The sequence below is a fragment of the Podarcis filfolensis genome (assembly GCF_964270895.1).
Source record: "Podarcis filfolensis genome assembly, chromosome: 17".
In the NCBI taxonomy this organism is placed as follows: Eukaryota; Metazoa; Chordata; class Lepidosauria; order Squamata; family Lacertidae; genus Podarcis; species Podarcis filfolensis.
The window spans coordinates 36,721,038-36,737,024 of record NC_139621.1 but is presented as its reverse complement, the minus strand read 5'-3'; the positions used below and the strand labels follow the sequence as shown (position 1 = coordinate 36,737,024).

The window sequence follows — 15,987 nt, the reverse complement described above, 5'->3', positions numbered from 1 at the left end:
TCCTTGTGCCCCCATCCTTCCCAACATCCGGGTCTTTTCCAAGGAGTCTTCTCTTCTCATGAGGTGGCCAAAGTCTTGGAGCCTCAGCTTCAGGATCTGTCTATCAGTGAGAACCCAGGGCTAATTTCCTTCAGAATGGATAGGTTTGATCTTCTTGCAGTCCATGGGACTCTCAAGAGTCTCCTCCAGCACCATAATTCAAAAGCATCAATTCAAAAGCATCCCCCCCAATAGCCTTGCATATAAGTCTATGAAATTATGAATCTGCATACAATTTTACTAGCCCACCTATACCTATACCTGAATGCCTCAATATACACATTTCTTTAACTTGGTCACCTAGAGGTTATTCCTAGCTGTCATCAGGCGGATACTTGCGCGGATATTGTTAGGTCAGCCTGCAGTAAGTTTTTCAGACTCTCATCAAATGGTTTGTCACCAAAGTTACCCCCGTGGGATGCTGAGAATGAAAACATTTTTGCTGCAGAGGAACTTCATTAAGCCCGAAATCTGGGATCCCCTCCAAACCTGTGCCACAGTTTTGCAGTTGTTTTGCAGGGTTTTGCAGAGCAAACCTCACGTTTTGCAGCCCCCCCCCGGTCAAACTGAGTAATCAAACTGGGGTTTGTCGTTAACCCCTCCCAAAAAAACCTGTGCCAAGGGGGACTGAATTTTTTTGTCTTCTCCTCCAAGGAGATTGAGAGAAGGAATGGTGAAGAGGTTGAGAGGGAGAGCCAAGAGTTTATGAGGAAAAAATACTGAGGAGATGGCAGAGATAGTGAACTAAACTGAAGTACCTTCAGATGACCGGAAGAGCAGTCTTCTGCCCTGACTCAGCTTTAATCCAGCCACAGTTTATTGCCAGGCGAGTGACAGAGACTGAGGCCTCTAGCTGCATTCCAGCCCAGACTGTAAGATCAGACAGGTCTGAGAAACCCCAATTGCTCATCTGTGGATAACTGATTTACTGGATTTGTTCCTTCTCGTGTTTTGTTTAGCAACATGCATATTTATCTGAAATGTTCCTCTTTTGTATTTCTCCCACTCCCAATTTGATCAAATTGCCGATAGGCTGTGGTGTCAGTTTTCTGGAATGTTTTGAATTGGTATTTTTTCTTAACCCCCCCCCCAAAAAAATAGGGTAAGTTGCAATGGAAAAAATTATGATGCCCTAGAGAGCGATCTTATTTAGCATGCTTATTTTATTTGTATTTAGTAAATAAAGCTAAAAACTTTGAAACTGCCAAACTTACCTAATATTTATTTGCAGTTGGCACCATTCATTGTTTCGGTGGAAAAAATAAACACTGGAAAACCTTCCACCCTACAGGTTCTGCTTGTAGTTCTGTTGGCAACTTAATCAGTCCTACAAAGGCTGTGACGTTTATCCCCCTTCATCCATCCCATTTCAGTTAAACAACAACAACCACTAAGCCCAGGATTCCTAGTAAAAGAAGTTGCCAGTCTGGAAAGTGGGGTTAACAAATGTTGCATGTATAAAATACATGTTTGCTAAGAGTAGTTGAAATATCCAGAGCAGTTACATTTTATTCTGCAACCTAAAACAACTTCACACAGGAAGCAACTATTGTTTATGCTTTTATAATTTCAAGGTTACACTACTGTAATGTACTTTAGTGGAAGACAGGAGTGCCTGGCGTGCTCTGGTCCATGGGGTCACGAAGAGTCGGACACGACTAAACAACTAAACAGCAACAACAATGTACTTTAAGTAGGCCTACCTTTGACAATTTGGAAGCTTCACCTGGTGCAAAAAACCCCAGCTGGTGTATGTTTCTTTTTTCTTTTTTTTCCAGTTTTCATTGAAGGTGTCTCATCATTTCTAGGGACCTAGTTTCTGTCTCAAAATGAAATTCAGGTAGAATCAGAGCTAAAAAACAAGTTTGGAGTGACACAGTTTGAACACTGCCATTTCAATGGTAGGACCATGATACAGATGGGGAGACTTTGTACTGCCACATCTGTGTGGAGTAAACCTTATTTGCCTGGCATTAAAGCATGACCCAAATGATCATGTTCAGTTGAATATGGAAAGTGCCAAGATAACTGCATTAGGGCTAGAAATCCTTGGGTAGAATCTCACTCAGTTTTTTTCAGTATGCAAGTTGACCTTGCTGGTTTTGTTGTAAGATTTAGCGACTTCTGAGTTTGGCTGCTTTTGAAGTTTTCACTGAGGCTTGTTTAATCTAAGGTATTTCCCCTGTGAAGCCATAATTCGGTCCTAATGCCGTTATTCTTGTAGAATTGTTAGAACCACATATTCAGTATTGGGACTTTACTTAAAGCTGAAATTGTAAAAGTTAAAAAAAGAGGGCTTTTGGACATTTATAAAATGTTTACTACCTTAATTAAATTTAGCTACATTTTGCCCGGATTTGATTTACAGCATCCTAAAATGCCTGCAATGAGTTTCAAACGTTCATTAGTCGATGTTCCAGCTAAACTCGCAGGTGGGGATTCTCAAACTTATGGGGACATTGTGGAATTTTGAAACAGTGCCAAGGAATACTGACTTTTCTGCTAGATTCCCACCCCGCTGCTCCCACACCACACTGCTTTTCCATTTAGTAAAAGTCAGATACAACAGAATTAAAACAGATCTTCTTGAATTTGCATGATTTAAATACTCCCCCCCCCAGAAAGGGCTCCCATTCATTCACACTTTGCCTTTCCACAGGATCTGGGTAAAAGTCAGCTCCTCTAAAATCAGAAAACAGATCTTATTACATGGTTTATAAAATGAGATCCACCCAGAACAACAACCAAATGAGATTTTACATTGGTGTCTATAGACTGCATGCTAAAAATCATGGATCCAGCACTTGATGGCAGTTGCATGACACACACAAAAAGATGAACCCATGACATCGATCCTGATGAATTATCATGATTTTTAGTTATGTCAATAAAACCATCATGTCACATAATATATCTGAGGTTACCTGTGATTTGCCTGAGGTATGGGGGGAGAAACTTTTGTAAAAATCATGAGAATCCCCCCCCCCCCAAATACACTTCTAATTCATGTTTTTTGCCATTTTACCACCCGTTCACTCAGTTTGGAGAGTTCCCTTTGGAGCTCTTCACAATCTCTCTTTGTTGTAGTGACCACCAGCAAACATGGCCACCTCACTGCTCATTGCTAACTCTATAAATTGTTTATGAACGCGTTAAAAAGCACAGGTCCCAATGCTGATCCTTGAGGGACTCCACTTTCTATACCTTCATTCGGAAAACTGTTCATTTATCCCTACTCTTTGCCTCCTGCAGCTTAATCAATTCCTGGTTTGCAAGAGGGCCTAAACCTCTTATACCTTGGCTGCTAAGTTTATTCAGGAGTCTTTGGTGAGGTACTTTGTTGAAAGCTTTTTGAAGCTCCATGTACACTACGTCAACCAGATCACCTCTATCTGTATGCTTTTGTTGACACTCTCAAATAACTCTAAATACCGTATTTTTTGCACCATAACACTCACTTTTTTCCTCCTAGAAAGTAAGGGGAAATGTCTGTGCGTGTTATGGAGGGAATGCCTACGGGTGGCGGGGGGGGGGGATCTGCTGCAGTCGTGAGCAGAGGATTCATGGTTCCCCTTCCTTCCCTCCTCTGTGGCTCGCTTTGAAACAGCAAAGCGGGAGAAGAGCCGCTGAGTGGGGAGGAGAGAGGGACAGAGAGCCTGCTTCTTTAAAGGAGCAAAGCGGGAGAGGAGAGGAGCCGCTTACACGAGTGTAAGCGGCTCCTGTCCGGTTGGTTCCTTTAAAGCAAGCAGGCTCTCTGTCCCTCTCTCCTCCCCACTCAGCTCGCTACATAGCAGCAAAGTTTTTCAGCTCGCTAAGCTGGGGGTGAGCGGGGAGGAGGGAGAAAAGCAGAGCCTGCTTGCTTTAAAGGAGCAAAGCGGGAGAGGAGAGGAGCCTTCTCTCCTTATACGCCTCTTCTTCATTATTAGCAGCATCCTTCTCCACCCATCCCACGCGTGCTTCTTCTCCCCTTAAACCCCTCTTCTGCATTATTAGCAGCATCCTTCTCCACACACCCCATGCATGCTCCTTGTGCCTTGAGTGCTTTTCCTTCCCTCCCCACTTAAAACGTGGTTACAAAGCACGGATCCACATGGATCCTCAGGATTTTTGCACTGGGTCACCCCAAATTCACCATCAGATCACATAGCATGTCCATGGCTGCATCTTGCACCAAAAAAATCATGCACCCACTGTTGCCTGGGGCCGCAGTGGTGCAAAAACGTGGTTACAAAGCATGGATCCACAAGGATCCTCAGGATTTTTGCATTGGGCTACTCCAAACTCACTGTCAGATCACATGTCTGTGGCCACAGCATGAACCACAAAAATCATACATCCACTGTTTTGTTTAGAATATTTTTTTCCTTGTTTTCCTCCTCTAAAAACTGTGTGCGTGTTATGGTCGGGTGCGTGTTATAGAGCGAAAAATACGGTAGGTTCATGATACGAATGTTCTCCGTAGCAGGTACTTTACCACTGAGTGTGTGTGAGAGCTCCCAAGTGTGAGTAGGTGTGCCACTTGGAGGAAGGGCTAGTACATTTTTGTGGTTGCGCTTCTGCAAGGTTACATGAGAGCTAGTGTCAGATTTCTTAATTTAGGCAGCTTGAGCAAAAGGCTTATGTGGCAATGCTTCCTATATTTTGTCAGCTTCAAGAAACTGAAGACACTGGCAGCTTCCTCTTTCTTTATACTGTACTTTTATTCACTTGTAGAGCAAACTGCATAACTTTTAATTTCATTTGAACACATATTCGGAGTTTCCCATTTATTTATTGGTCCCTGTGACAAGGCTGCATTAATGCCCACCTACTTTCAGGGTCTCTGGGGCTGCGTTCGGTGAGCTAGTTCCATGTAGGGATCTCAACTACGACTTGTGTGTTGATTTGGAAGACTAATAAGTGAAATGATGTCTCTGACCACTGCATGGCAGGGAGACAGCTTGGCACTAGTCTTCAGTAAGCTTATGTTCAGGTAGGCAAAATTGATATGAGAGCAACCCTTAAAGGGACAGTCCTTAATTAGAGCCAGCGTGGTGTAGTGGTTAAGAGCGGTAGTCACGTAATCTGGGGAACCGGATTCACATCTCCGCTCCTCCACATGCAGCTGCTGGGTGACCTTGGGCTAGTCACACTTCTTTGAAGTCTCTCAGCCCCACTCACCTCACAGAGTGTTTGTTGTGGGGGTGGAAGGGAAAGGAGGTTGTTAGCCGCTTTGAGACTCCTGAAGGGGAGTGAAAGGCGGGATATCAAATCCAAACTCCTCCTCCTCCTCCTCTTCTTCTTCTTCTTCTTCTTCTTCTTCTTCTTCTTCTTCTTAATTAGAGCCAAAATGGTGTCTTGGTTTCATGGAATCCTGCCCCCCTGCCGTACCCAGTGAGATATTTGTACAGAATATTTTGGATACTGTCAGGGGCTCAGGAGCAGGAGCACAGGGGAGAGAGGAAATGGAGAGCAAAGGGGAAGAATCCGAGGGCAGCGTAGGGGAGTATGACAGTGACCCGAGAGATTCCATGAGCTTCTCCAGCGAATCAGAAGATTCCCAGAAGGGGGCACCGATGGTCAGGGCAAGGGGGGTCCCAGGGGGGGCGCACCAGAAACAAGGAGCCAGCGGGGAACCCCGAAGCAGCAGCGGGGGATCAGGACCAGTTTCCCCACCAGAGCGTAGTGGGGGGGAAGAGTCACATGTGTCAGGGCCAGCGTCTCCTCCAGCGGGGGGAGAAGGTGAGTCAGGGCTGACCACGCCTCCATCGGAGAGTGGGGGAACGGAGGGGAGGTCAGTTGCAGCTAGCCTCCCCGAAGGGGGAAGCAGTGACAGCAGCAGTGAAACGGTCAGGAGGAAAGTTGCCGGCTGGGCGCGCGCGCCAAGTTCAAATGTACAGGCGCGGGGGACAGCAGGAGACCCGGATGGGGAACCAGCTCCTAAAGCCCGCCGGAGGGAGGGGGAAGGCTCAGGGGATTCAGCGTCAGAAGAGTCTAGAAAGGGTGAGACCCCAAAGGACAGGCGGAGCCAGAGGCGGAAAGAACAGAGGAAGAGGTGGAGTAAGGCTAGAGTCTTAAACTGGTGTCTGGGGGGAGGAGACTCAGACGGAGCATCAGCGGTCTAAATGTTGAGACGTAGAGCTGCACGCTGCGGCTCTGGAAGTGAAACTGAACTTCAATAAAGACTTTCGTATTTAACAACGAAGTGGCGTTGGTCCTTTGTGAGCTGGGACCTAGGGCAGCTCTGACAGATACGTTTTGGGATCTCATAGAATGGTAGAATCATAGAATTGTAGAGGATCATCTAGTTCAACCCCCTGCAATGCAGGAATATACAGCTGTCCCATACAGGGACTGCGTTTGCAACCTTGGTGTTGTCAGCACCATGCTCTAACCAACTGAGCTGTCCTCAACATTATTTTTATTGTCTGTGCCTCTGATGTGTTGTTCAGAATTTACAGAATAATATGGATGACATGCTGGTCCCTGCACTGATTCAGAAGAGATTGCAGTCTAAATGTGGGGACATGCAGGAAAGAAACACAGGAGGTGGCAGGGGAACCGAGGGCTGAGTCCAAATGAAATGCAGTTAGAGGTGCTTAGGTTTTATTTCACTGGGGATTAGGATTTAGGAGCAACAGAAGAGGGGAGTTTGAAGAGGCCCTGAGGGGGAGCCGCATGCAGATGTAACTTGTGTTTTAATGTATTTGATATTTGATGTTAGCCGTCCTGAGCCCGGTCTTGGCCGGGGAGGGCGGGGTATAAATAAAAATTTACTTACTTACTTACTTACTTACTTACTTGTGCAACTACATTCTAGGCATTAGGGGCAGCAAAAGGGGAATAGAGCTTAGATACGTATCAGAGTTTAGATACGTAAATGCTGAGAAGTCAGCATATGAAACAGCTAATGGTTGGGGGAATAACTTAGAAAAACAAAACAAAGCACCATTCCAGTGAATTAAAAATACAAATCCTGCTCCTACTTCTCTTCCAAAGTTCTAACTTAATGGTTTGCCTGTTCAAAAACAAAACAAAACACTGACTGGGAATCCCCATCCAACACTAAAAGATTCCAGTTGTAGGGTATTAATAACCAGCTTAATACTGAGTCTTGCATGAGTCAGTACTTTATTTTTTCCATAGCTTAAAGCATGCCTTGCATATTTTCATGCAAATGAAAGAAATAATGTTTTTAAAGGCTGTATAAAAGGCATTTGTGGTATATTTGCCATTAAAACTAAAGCTTCTCCAGTTATATTTCAAGTTGTCTCTGTAGGAAGTGTGAAGTGGGCATTTAGAGACAGTTTCAAAATGCTGAAGAAATTAAAAGGGCTGTTCTTGAGAAGCCTGCAACTGGGCGTTATTATCCAAGCTTGAGCTTACTCCAAATTAGGGCTTTGAGTGTTTTATCTCCCCACTGGAGGGCAATTTTCCACTGTTGGGAAGTCACAGCCTGCACTATAAATGCAAAGTTCAAAACCGATAAAACTTCTCTTCTCAAGGCAGAGATGGTTGGTTTGGTCAGGTGTGGGGAACCTTTGAATCTTCAGATGTTCCCGATCTACAACTCCCATCATCCCCAGCAAGTATGGCTCATGGCCAGGGCTGATGACAGTTGTAGTTGAGCAACATCGGGGGGGGGGGGGGAGAATGCCCCCGCACCTCGTCTAAGGAACCAAGCTACGCTCTAATGATGTGCTGTGTTCATGCACAGCACCTTGTTCGTATCATAGGTTGTTGCTATTATTAAGAGTAATTAGAAGCCCAAACTTGCCACATTGTTTTCTAAAATGCTAATTTTGAAGGAAGCAGAGAGCAGAGTCACTGAAATCTTATTTCATGATTACTGTATTAGTGACTCATCATCCAGTTTGGGCATTCTTTATTCTCAGAATCAGTTTGCCAGAGGTTTAATTAGCACTGAACTTTGAAAAGGATGTTCGTATGTGTGGGTTATCAGGTAAGCAGCAAAGGGAACTCTACCTGTTACCAGCTGGGCCTTGAAAGGTCAAACTGTGCAAAGGTGGATTTCATTAATGGCCGAGAGGGCGGTCTATTCTACACTTAATGCATGCTTAAATTGTGTTCCCCTCAAGCTGATTTTGCCTCTGGTGCCTACAGATTCTTGACTTCAGTGGTTTTTCAGTATAGAAAACGAGTGACCTGTCAGGCAGGAGCTTTCTCCCCAAAGCAGGTGCTTAGCCCATAAGCTTTTCTTTATTTTCAGGGTTTTAAGGAATTTAATCAGGGCTAAAAGGGGGGAAATGCAGTTAACCCTGGCTACATGGGTTCGTGTGCTGACAGGACTAACAACTTCTGATTTTAAAAAATGTGGGCACCTTGACAGCTCCAGGCAAGTCAGTGGACAGAAGTAGAAGCAAAAGTTGTAGCAGCAGCTGGAATGCCAGGAGGAATGAGATGAAGACATGGAACTGCCCTGAGACCTCAGAGTATGAGGCGGTATATAAATTCAATAATTTTTTTATTTATTTTAAAAATTGAACACTGCCACCCACTCCTGCCTCCCTTTTGCCTCTATGCTGAGTAGAACAGAGTTGGGGAGACATTCTGGAGATACTGAGTTTTATTGTTTATTGCACTCAAATTATTTTTTTCTGTGAGTTTAGTATAATTGGCTTGTGATTCTTAATTAGTACTCTTGCTGTGTACTAACCCTTGGATTTTGTGAAGCATTTAACTGCTCTAAGCTGCTTTGGGAACCAATCTTGGTTGAGCGGGATATAAATATACTAACAGTGCAGTTGCTAATCATGTTTGCTCGGAAGTAAGCCCTACTGTGTTAAATGGGACTTAATCGCCAGGTAAGTGTGCATAGGATTGCAGTTTAAGTGAATAATAAAGCTTTTCATTTGTTTCTGCATCTAGTGATGGAAGTCACGATGTGCAGCTGCTGCTCATGTACCTACATTCTAGAAAACTACATCTCTGGGTTGTGCTGTTACCCTCTTCATCCATGTTGTCTGAGAATCTCTAGGTTATCAAAAAAGCAGCCACTGAAGTTGGAGCAACATTCCCAGCCGTGCTTTGCTGATTTGGATGTACAGTAATGCCAAGTCACAGCTTGCCCAAATTAATGGTCTCATAGTATAATTTCGGATCTGGGTTTGCAAACAATGGTTGTTAGATGATGGTGGCCTGGACATCACAATAAACCATGGATTGAAGTTTATGTCTGAGCTTATGAGTTTATGGGAAGGCCCATAAGTATCGATACCACTTTGTTCTGCTTGCGCTACCTTTTTCTTTTAGACTACTGTTTTATTCTGATTACTGTGAGATACATTTGTGAGCTGTTGCTTAGGGTAGGAATCAGATCCCCCTAACCTTGAATTTTAACTTCTAATGGTGAGAGGTGCCAAATTTTGTGCTTCCGGTTCCCCTGAACAAATAGTTGATTCAAAACTTGATGAGACATCTGAGATGTGGGCTCCCGGGTGTAGTATGCCCGTTGTCTGCAGTTTATAGCTGTAATGGTTATAGGGGTTGCTCGTGCGTAAGTTGCCGCCACTCCTGGCTAGGTTGCCTGGTTAAACCTTTTCTGTCTGGACAGCCCTTCACTTCGTGGCTGTTTCAGTCGCTAGCAGAATCCGTCAGTGGGCGTTTCTTGAACCTCTTCCAGCACAGAAGTTCTTTGACGCCAAGTCTCCGTCTACTCTCCCTGCGTGGAAGTCTTCTGCGCAGGGTGGGTGTGGGTAGCGGAGGACCCGTGCTCTCCCCGCTGGTCTCCGGCGAGGAGTCCTGGAGCCCCCTCGCCGATTCCCCCATCTGCCCCCCTTTATCCCTGGTGTTACGCTGATTTCCTTCCCCAGCCGATGAGCTGCCTCTCTCCCTGCTGGGCCCTTCTCCAGCATCGCTTGGGAGCCTTGCCTCCGCCTCTGGCTCCGATGGCAGTTCCCTGACAATAGCAGTTGCTAATAAAGTTCAGATTTAGTTCAAGACTGTTAGGATGGTTTCTAAAAGCTCTGCAAGCTTTAGTCTTTTTATATCCTAGAAACCTCTTATGTGTGCCTAATATAGGTCCATTGTTAAGATATTTGGGTTTGGTGGAATTTTGCTTTGGCTCATAGGCATACTTGTCCCCTTACAGCTAGGTCCCCTGGAGTTCAGAAATACTTTAAGACTACTTTCATACTGAAGCTTTTCTTTTTGTTGTTAAAATCTCTCTAGCATTCTCAGTACTGCATTTGCTTCTGTTGTTGTTTGATGGCTCTGTGTACTTCATATTTTGTATTCATTACTCTTTTGGGAACGTTGTTGGTTTTTTTTTTTTAGTGCAATGGGGCTCTAAAACAGAATGCGGAAATTTCCTTACATTTCAAAAATAGTATTGGTAATTTTTCAAAATCAAATTGGTTTGGATCTTTCTATAGCTTTCATGAATGCAAGGCCTGCCATTGCTTTGAGTACTGAAGTAATGTAAGCTGTCACTGTATGGAGATCTAGGCATCATGGAGATGGTGGCCTTTTAGCAGAAATGCAAAGTTAATGAAGCCTGAGGATGTGGTCAAGATGCTTGCAACTTCACAGCCTGTTACATGCTCTCTTGATTCATATTTATCCTGGCTGATTAGTGCCAGCCCTTGAAGCTTTACTGGGCAGCTCCAAGGTGTGATGAATGCTTTGTGGCATGACAGGATGGTCCCTGCTGCTTTGGAGGAGGTGGTAGTGTGGCCATGCAAGGGGAAAAAATCACTTTGGGAGCAGAGGTTTATGCCAATTATTGCATGCAAACTACTTTCAACACACCTTTTTTGAGATAGGGTGGTGCTGGTTCAGTTATGGATGCTTTTCTAGTCTGGTCTGGTTTTGGGGCAGAGTTGGTCTCACCCACCCTGATAGATGAGCTTTGGGATGGGGAAGTGCAACCATGCTGAGATTGCTTGGATCTCTCTGTGACGATTGATACCATTCACCACATTATACTCCTGGACCATCTTTGTAGGTTGGGGACACCATTTCACAGTGGTTTTGCTCCTACTTGTGGGGTTGGTTCCAGAAAATAGTATTGGATGGCTGTGTCTCAGCTCCCTGGCAAGTGATTTGTGGGAGCCACAGGCAACAATTTCCTCCCGAAATGATTTAATATTTATATGAAGCCAGTGGGGGCAGTCACTGGGAGATTTGGGGCAAAGTGTCACTAGTATGCTGATGATACCCTTCTATATTTCTTTGTAGCATCTGAACCAGGAGAGGCTGTGTATGTCCTAAACTGGTGCCTAGAAGCCCTAGATGCCTTCATAGGCTGAATGAGAGCATATAAACTGTGACCAGACAGAGACACTATGGATAGGAAATCCCCAGATCATAACCTTTCAGTTAACTCTATAATGCTATCTATGTGTCCTAAGTGCCCTTTGACATAGTCATATTGACAGTAGATCCATTGAAATGAATGGACTTAAATTAATTATGATTAACTTAAATTCATTGATTTTAGTGGGTCTTCTCTTGAGTGTAACATAGTCAAAGGCCATTCTTTGAATTTAGCTTGTTACCAAATTTTTTGGATAAAGTTTGCATTGGGTGGGGAACCTTGACTCTCTAGATTTTCTATTTCCTTTCATCCCTGACCTTTGCCTGTGCTATCTGGATCTGATGGGAACTAAAATTCAACAACATACAGAGGGTTTCCCACCCTTGGTCTACATTATTTTATCAAATTTCCCACTAGCTTTGAGTCATTGTGCAATGAGTTGAGCATCTTAGTGTACAAAAACATTGTGATAATCATCCCCAGTCTTGCATGTGAGCTTGTTTCTTCTCTTAATCTAAAACAGGGAGAGGTTAGCAGCCAAATGCAGTGCCTTGAATCATATGACAATTTGAAGTCTGTGAAGGAGGCAGGAATGGACTAGAATAGTGCATGCTTCCCCCTTCTCATTGCATGATTACCAGCAAGTTACGACTGGACTTCTGCACCCAACTTCATTAACTAGAAAGTTCTGATTCATTCCTTTTGTGCCATCTGTTCATTAAATGACGTTGAGGAGGAAGGTGAAAGAAATTGCTCACACTTATGAGTGTTTGAATGAATGATGCTTAATTTGTCACTGGTGATTGTCTAATATTCAGTCTTAATACCTTCAAAAATTTACATTTAATTGGTCTGTAGTATAAAGCTCACTGTAAACTGAACCTGCCAAAACACTGATCAGAGAACTGATTTTCTTTTACAGCAACCACCGCTTAATCAGTAGCTGTTTTAGCAAATAATCTTGTGCAAAGAAGTCTAAAATACTCTCTTAAAAATAAGTATGCCCAGAAAATAGTCAGACTTCATACTTATGTGCAATGTATGCACAGGAAGCTGCCATTAGTTTTACCTTTTTCTCAAGGGAAAGATGCTTCAACCTCTTGATCATTTTGGTTGCAATGTTCTGTAAGTGGTGGTCCTTTATCTCATAGAGGTAAAGGTACCCCTGACTGTTAGGTCCAGTCATGGACGACTCTGGGGTTGCGTGCTCATCTCGCTCTATAGGCCGAGGGAGCCGGCGTTTGTCTGTAGACAGCTTCCGGGTCATGTGGCCAGCATGACTAAACTGCTTCTGGCGAACCAGAGCAGCGCACAGAAACATCTACTCACAGCAAACCTGGGTTTGCAACAGGGAGCTGCAGCCAGTCCTGGTTCCTTGCTGAGTGTATCTGTATGATACATGAGTCCTGAAATATTTTTACACTACATGTTTAGATGTATGTATGTTATGTATATACAACTACAAAATGTAGTGTGTGAGAGGTGTGCAAGTAAGCGCATATGTGAGTGGAGCAGCCCCTGCCTTTGTGTTGTGTGAACAGAGGGCTTAAGACACCAGTAATACTGCATTCCTCTTCTGACTTGAGAACATGCTTCTAGAGCTACTTGAGCTCAAAGGCATGAATTGTTGACTAAGATATTTAAGCTTGCTAATCTTGGAAGATTAAACTGATTTTTCTAATTTAGGAGTGGTAATTCATCTCTGGAAGCTGAAGGATTTTTGGAAGGGTTGCCAATTAGTATTTGGTTGTACAGTAGTTAATTTTCAGCTATATGTGTAACAGCAGTGGTTCACTGTACCATAGGTGTCGGTTATTCATTGTTTCAGAAAAATCATATTCTTAAGTCTTATTCAGTCATTATCCCCTCAGTGCAGTTACCACTGTGCAAGAGGGAGAGTCGGGGTGAGCCCATTAGCCCTTCCCCCCACTTTATGTTTCCGTGGTCATTTCTACTGTCCATGTGTTGGAGGCAATTTACAGCTGAGGACTCTAGCTTGCATAGAACATCTAGTCAAGTAGAGCAGGTGTCCCACTGGAGACATTCAGCCCCCAGGATGTGGAGGCCTTCAGGAATTTCAGCATGTACAGGGTGAGTCCTTTAAAAGAGGCCCCGTGGATAAAGAGTACACATGTTCCACGGGGCCTCTTTTAAAAGACTCACCCTGTACATGCAGGAGGAGCTGTCCCAAATGAGTTCATTTCTGCTTCCTCCTTTGCATGTTGGTGCCCACGGGGTGGGAGGTAGAGTAACTGCAACAACATTTCAAAGCAGTTTGCAAGAAATGCTAATTAAATTCAAAAATCTCTGAACTACACCTGAAAGTAGTGCCCATAATTGTCAGGTGCACTGCATATGGATTAAGTTCATTTGGGGTATAACATTGAACAATTTCTAGTTCAGGTTTATTCTCTTACATGGGTTTTGTACTCTTTAGACCCTTTGAGCCTTTATGCTTAAAGATCATAATTGTTGAGTGGTGTGTGTGGAAATTAAACAATTCACATCCCATTGTGTGTGTTTTGATGTTTTCTTAGTCTTCTTAAGTATGTTTTATTCTTCAGCACAACAGCTGGTGAATGCTGAATTTTCGTTTGCAATCGTTTGCGTCAGTGGTTCCCAACCTTTTTACTTGGTATAGTGACCCATAAATTTATCAGGCTTTTTTGGGACTTCAGGTCATTGGCAGGCATTGGTTTTGTGCATTTTAATTGCATGTTTGTGTATTTTATTACCTTGAGGCATCCAAGCAACAATTTACTTAATGTCCTTATTAATGTGGAAGTTGTTGAATTGTTTATAGTACTTAAAAAGTTACCCATAGTTTTGTTTATGGGAATGTAAGAACACCAACCATATGATTGCAGGATATTCCTCCATAAGCTGTTGTAATTTGTTTTTAAAACATACAATTACACAAGCCATGTTATATCTAACAACATATTAATAGTTTAAATATTTTTATTCTAAATGAAGTCCATTTTGGCAAATAACAGTGGAATTGCTAAACTAGCACTTTGCCAAAGAGTAGTTCAATGTAGGCTTTAATGGTTGTCAGACATGGTTCTCATATCATTATGGATACATAACCTGTTTTTGTATTTTGGCTTCATAGCAGCCATTCCTGAAAAATCTGTATCAAAAAGATATTTGGTACCAAATGGCAAGCAGCACAGATATTTCTTCATCAGCAAACTCTAGATACTCTGTGGCAACATGAAAGCAAAATTCAGAGCACCTCATTTACAAAAGTTATCTTAGAGGGTCCTATCACATGACAATTGAAGGAGCTGTTCTTTTTGCACAATGAGGACTTCATGACATCAGTTGCAAATGGGTTTTGCACCCACTCAACCTTCTCAGTTTCTAAGCAGACTTCAAATTACCATTGACTTAACTAACCTTGGCAGCAGGTTCAGTGATGGTTCACTTGTACAGGGAGTTTCTCTGAGTGATTATTACAGCTCATCTGTGATGCACAGCTGCCAAAGGAGCGCCTTGTGGTGAACTGTCACTGGATCTGCGAGCAGACAGCAGTTCCCAAGTGTTACAGTGTAAGACCTGAGCCATCCGGATGTTCAGAGACATGTGTTTATTCAGATCCCGACCCACTTATGGGTTGGGAAACAGTGATTCAGCTGAACTTGAATTGAACTGTGAACTAGATGGTGGTGAGCTGGAATTAGTGCCTTTTGGATTTATTGAACTTGTTCCTTTTTAAAATGAATTCCCACGTGGCCATCTCTTTTTTGTTCTTATAGCAAGAAAATGCTTTTTATCCTCTGGCAGGAAAATAATGAAAAAAGGCATTCATCTACATGTGTAGAAATAGAATAGATTTGGATCTTATCATGAAATTTGGCACAGAATAGTAGATGAAGAAAGACTCAATAGCAGATTGCATGTGGATCGCAAGACAGGTAATACATGTATTAGGAATCAAGTTTTGAAGCCTGTGTCCAGTTTTGTCCCAGAAAAACTGGGGATTAAGAAACAAGAAGTGAGCAGAGCTGGCTGGTGCTGCCATCCATTTATTATAATTATGATATAAATATCATAATTATTCGGCCACTCCTATCAAAGGAGCCCAGGGCAGCAGAAACAGCAAAAGTAAAACAGACTAGTGGGTTTAACTCTGTCAAAGGTTACACTCTTGTACCTGCTCTACTAGATCTTGTGGATCTAGGAAGTTTATCCAGTGACCTATTTTAAGCAGGAAAGCAGTTAGCCTTTTGATAGCTTGACTATTTTATGCTGACAGAAATAAGTTCACCGGAAAAGGATCAGAAATACTTCTCATTTCTGTCACCCTGTGGTGGCAGGGGAAAATGACATCTGCACTTTGTTTCAGTTCACGTATCTCTTATTAGCCTCATATGTCTAATTTTTCTTCTCTGCACTGTGACAGGTACCCATCATTTAATGTCAGCCCCATCCCATATATGCATTGAAATATTTACCTGTATTCCTTAAATCTCTGGTATTTGTTCTGGCAATCGTAGTGTTACCTAACAGATTGTTTTCTTCTCTCTTTTCAGGTCTCTGGATGGCAGACTCTGAAAAGAAATGCAGTTTTAAGAGGTATGTTGACCACATGTGCTTCCAGAATTATTTGGGGAAAGAGCACTTTACTGATGGAATTGGACTTCTCGCTTCTCACTTTAAATAGATGAAAGGGGAAACAGGGATTG

At 43.1% G+C, this 15,987-nt stretch overlaps 1 protein-coding gene across 6 annotated transcripts in view; it reads left to right on the top strand.

The window, feature by feature from the left end:
• Positions 1–15,987, top strand: part of PCGF3 (polycomb group ring finger 3) — a 54,480-nt gene that overhangs the window by 13,286 nt on the left and 25,207 nt on the right. For all 6 annotated transcript variants that reach the window (XM_083593962.1, XM_083593964.1, XM_083593961.1 and 3 more), the window contains exon 2: positions 15,835–15,877. The gene's annotated coding sequence lies outside the window, so the exon portion shown is untranslated. The remainder of the gene's footprint in view (positions 1–15,834; positions 15,878–15,987) is intronic.